General features: G+C 37.9%; 1 long non-coding RNA gene across 1 annotated transcript; it reads right to left on the bottom strand.

Annotated features, from left to right (window-relative positions):
* Positions 1 to 1,122: 1,122 nt before the first annotated feature.
* Positions 1,123 to 4,552, bottom strand: LOC117542012. The gene is made up of 2 exons (XR_004568363.1): positions 4,501 to 4,552; positions 1,123 to 3,421 (listed from the first exon to the last, which is right to left on the bottom strand). It is a non-coding gene; the product is annotated as an uncharacterized LOC117542012 (long non-coding RNA).
* Between the last annotated feature and the right edge of the window lie 356 nt (positions 4,553 to 4,908).

The raw sequence follows: 4,908 nt of genomic DNA, 5'->3' as shown, positions 1-4,908 counted from the left end.
ATATCCTAGTTGAAAGCTTATGTGTACACTTTTGCATGACGACTGTTTGGTTGGCGGTGGTCCGCCATCTTGTGGTTGAAATGAAATGCTGCACTTGACGTCGTCCCAAGATAAACACAGCCAAAGCAGTTCAAGTAAATTCAATTATTTGAGGATTTTAAGGCAGAAGCTATCGTTTGTCTCATTTGTGTGTCAAGATAAATGTAATGCAAGATAGAGTTATTTTTGCCATCTTGGAACCGGTGTAGTGTTAAATAGGCCTGTGGTAGTAAGCAGGCGAAATTAACTGACCTGTGTTCTATTCATTGTTAAAAACAGGTCGCAGTTTCGGTACAGTGGCCTGGAGGTGAAGTCTGAATTCTGCAGAGTCGACGTGCTGGATTTTGACATGACCCCCAAACAGCTCGAGCACTGATACTTCTGTGTTGTCTGTCTGTGACATTTGAGGTGAGGACAATAACGTTTTGTTAGTGCTCCTGATCAAATCTCACCATTGTCACGATGCATAATCCTCCTGAAGGCCTGCAGGCGCTTCTTGCTTCACACTTAAGTGAGGTTAAACTATGGGATAAACCAGCAGGCCACAGGTGAGACCATTTTAAATGCGGGACAAGACTAGTTCTGTTAGAAACAGGCAAATGCCATATTAAAGAGCACTTTTGCTTGTGCACCAGTTATCAACACAATTAAATAATGTTAAACTGACACTGACAGGCATAAAGGTATGGGCATGGTTTGTTATTAATTCATCACCAGATTAAGGTAGTTTACCCACCCTTTGATTGAAGATCATTATATTAAACATATTTAGCCTAGGATATCATTTTACAACACATCTGTCCACATTATAAACATGTAGGAGTGTTTGACAATCATGACATTGGATAAAAAAAGGCTAAATGTCCAGTAGGCTAATGTGTGAATGTCATATTTACAGAAGGCAAATCAATCATCATTTAACATGTTTAAATATTGCAATACAAGTTTGGTTCATCACATTTTGTTCATGGGATGAACCATGAACCATACTGCAACACAAGAGAAATTACAGAATGGTGTACCAGACTTTTTTCTAAAACAATGTCTTCTAACTAAGCTTGAAAATGATTACTTTTGTATTTCTAAACTCAGTCTATTTTTTAATCATTACTTCATTTTTTTGTGTATTGGAACTACTTCCACTCAACGTCTCACATTTTTTAAACTCTTTTCTCACTCTTAGCCTCCTTGTAAATTGCTAAACAGCCTTTCTTAACACTCCCGTTAGATCCATAATAGGAATCTTTGTCTACGGTTTTCTGTTTTCTATCCTTTATTTGCTATAATTAAGACTTTGCACCCCTGTTTCATACATAAGCGATGCCACAAAGCAAGGTGGCTTGGTAACGGGACCAAACACAAACTCCTCTCTGTTTAAACATTATGTCACTGAGCTGCTGTTGAATGTGTCTGTTTACTGGGCTTTGTTTAATTGACGCTGAATTGCCGGGGCTGACATGGTAAACAATTAGGGTGAAATTCTGTCGCTTTAGCCAGTGTGAAACAACCCAAACAGATTCCAATCTTAACTCCCAAGACCTGACTCATAAGAGCCTAATCCTGTTGATGGAAACAGAATCCCACCCGGTTCAAAACGGCCCGCTGCCCCAGGTGCAGGAGCCACACAGGCCCTGGCTTGTCTCCCTTTATCACAGCTGATGAATTGAGAGGGCCCTCTTGGGCACATAGCCCAGGCTGTGGTTTGGCCAATTAGAGGGTCTTTTTTCTCATAAATATCTATAGTGATGAAAATTAGGCAAATAAAGGCTGTAGCTACAGCCTGGGAAAGTGTTAGATGCAAATTCTGACTGTAGAAATTTTCACTTTGAGAAAACTCTTTTTGATATGTTACTTTACAAATTCAATAATTTCCCAAGTTTCAAAAAGTGTGACTTTTGATTTGAACATTTCTTCATTTTCTTATAGCTAATTTACAAAACAATGTTGTAGATTATATGATGTTAGGTCATTTTTCTTCTACATTTCCAATGTTACCCCATCATCGTAATTCAATACATTCAACTGCAGTTAAGGCACATTAGGCATCTTCTAAGTACACTTTAACAGTTGATAATGAGATCAGGACTGATAGGTTATCTTTGTATCTTTTAGTGTCAGTAACATTTTCACAGCATGGATGGACCCGTAATCACATTGTCTTTACTAAGTCTTACTGATAGCTGTAAACAAAGGCTCAATACCTCCACAGATGAACTGTCCTTCCTAATGGTACATTTCACATTCAAGCAGAAGATAAGCCCGATTTTGTAGGCTGACATCTGTGCCATAATTTCAGTTACCCAAGATTTTAAGTGTTTCTCTCAATGGTCACCAGAATGTTCTTTTGTTAGATTTAAATGACAAAGTAAACTTGCATATCAGGATGATTGACCCACTCAAGTTTTGGCATATCAAATGAAAAGCAGACAGGAGGAAGATCACAAATGAAGTAAAAATGTGCAGGAAAGTATAGTAAAATAAAACATGAATATTTTTACAATAGAAATTCTCCAAAAAACAACAACTTAGAGGTGATATGAGCTTGATATACAGTATTCTGATTTCATTGGACTTTTGGTTGCTGCCTTTTTAATAAGGCATATTTTAAAAAGAGTTTAGAGGCTGTAATAAAAGCTTGGTTATGAATTCATTTTAGTTTGGGTTGCTTTGTCGTAAAGACAGATATGTGATTATAAACTTTTGATGCAGGGCACCTGGGCCACAATCTATTAATTAACAGCTACTGAACATGAACAGTTCCAGATTTGGGTTCTTATTCTAGTGATCGACAATTTTGTCAATGACATACTAACATTTACAGTTTAAAGTCGACTATGAGTTTACTTAAAAGTTTACTAACAGGTTCCAAAATCTAGAATTTCTGAAAAAAAAACTATTAAAAAAAGAAAACTTCTATACAAGCCATCACTTATTATACAGAAAAGTCCATTCGCAGTTGAAGTGTACAGACTGTAAGTTTACACATCACACATCAAAACTCTGTATGATGTCACAGAGTTATGTTGGTGCATAGCGTGTTAAACATGTCTGACATTTGAGTTGAGCACAGAGGACCTTTCCCCTTCAGCAGAAGAATGTGAAAACAGCCTTCTAGTTTCAAACCCATTCATCATTCTGCACTGACGGTCGAATATCAAAGTGAAGTCAGAATTAGAAAAATACATTTTTGACTGAAAGGGGACTTTAAAAATGAATGAACCCCTCAATTACAACATGTTAATCCATAATCAACATTTTAGATAGTAGAATACATTTTCGCAAATTAAGATGTATATCCGCATTTAGGTTAAGGGGAATCACATGAGCCTCACACGATGCAGCTCCGGTCACATCCCTCCATCGTTCTGGCCTCTTGCAGCGTCTGGAAATATTCAGATCCAGTGTCACGCCATGACTTCAAAGCAGTGAGATATCGACTGACTGACACACTTCATATCAGCCCCATACTTGAAGAGGGCCTGACTGTTATTGGAGCCCGCAGATACAGAGTTAATACAAAAACACATTCTACAAATAAGTATAACCTAGATCAGTAATATATCATATTTATGTACCAATGAAACAATAACAACATCTGATATACCTTTTATCCAGTTAAGCAGTTTCATAGTGGAGTCTATTTAAAGTTTTGAAATGTTATGCCTCTGTTGGAGAGATGGTTGCTGTAAGAACGTTGTGAGTATTACGTGATCAGAACGCTATATTTATCAAATCATGGGACTCACTCGAGGACATGCATCATGGTGCTAATAAGACCGACTTCGTAGACCTTCACCTCTGCAGGGTCACAACTGAAGCACAACAGGTAGGAAACCTGCATGGATTTACAAGTACATATGCAGACAGCTAGAAATACAGATATAATAAATACTTCCTGTTGCAATACTTAGATTTTTAATTTTATTAACTTTTTATAGTTTAATCTTACTGACTAGTTGTTAATTGCTGCTCTGAAGAGAGTCTGATTTTATTAGATAAAATCAGATAAAATCATATTAGATCATAACTAAAAAGTTACCCTTGAGCAGTGTTGTGCTCTGAAAACCAGTAACTAGTTACTATTACTAGTTACTTCATGTTAAAAGTAACTCAGTTACTTTACTAGTTACTTACACCCAAAAGTAATGCGTTACTGTGAAAAGTAACGTTTTCGTTACTTGACAACATGTCTCATTAATGCCCTTATAGCCTTCATTTCAGTACTGTTATTGCATTGGAGAATAATACAATCTGTTGATCAACTTGACATGCATTATATGCAATCTGGATTGCATCGATATTAGCTGGCTTTCCATTTTTGTATATTCTTTCTCCAGGTAGTTGGAAAAAGTTTTCCGTCCCATATGCCGTGTGCCGCCCGGACATGCTATCATGCTAACTAGCTCCCTGAAAGCGGGTGACTCCACTGTAGCAATAGCCTGCATGTGTTCTACAACATACCGTGCAATGGCTTTATCGACTTTTCCCTGGCCAGCAGTCCCTTGGTTAAAATCCAGCCGCTGTTGCTTAGGTGGAGGTGGAGTGGCGTCGGCTGAGTCTCTGTGGTCTTAGCTACTAGCTTCGTCCCAGCATGTTGTTTCTGCAGATGTTTTAAGAGATTAGAATTACTGGTTTGGGCAGTAGATAGGATCTTTGACCCGCCAAGACACAACTTACATTTAACTAAAACGTTCTTTGTGCTCGACAAAAGTGAAATAGTGAGAATATCTCCAGGTGGAGAAACTAGACTTGAGCTCCGCCGCCGCCATGATAGTCTTGTTAGTAAACAACACAAACACGCCCACAGCCCGTCTCCGCATGTGACACAGGAAGTATCTAAGTACATTTACTCAAGTACTTAAGTACAGT

Source organism: Gymnodraco acuticeps, unplaced genomic scaffold (genome assembly GCF_902827175.1).
Source record: "Gymnodraco acuticeps unplaced genomic scaffold, fGymAcu1.1, whole genome shotgun sequence".
Taxonomy (NCBI): domain Eukaryota; kingdom Metazoa; phylum Chordata; class Actinopteri; order Perciformes; family Bathydraconidae; genus Gymnodraco; species Gymnodraco acuticeps.
The sequence above is the reverse complement of the archived record's forward strand: the minus strand, read 5'-3'. Positions and strand labels throughout refer to the sequence as shown.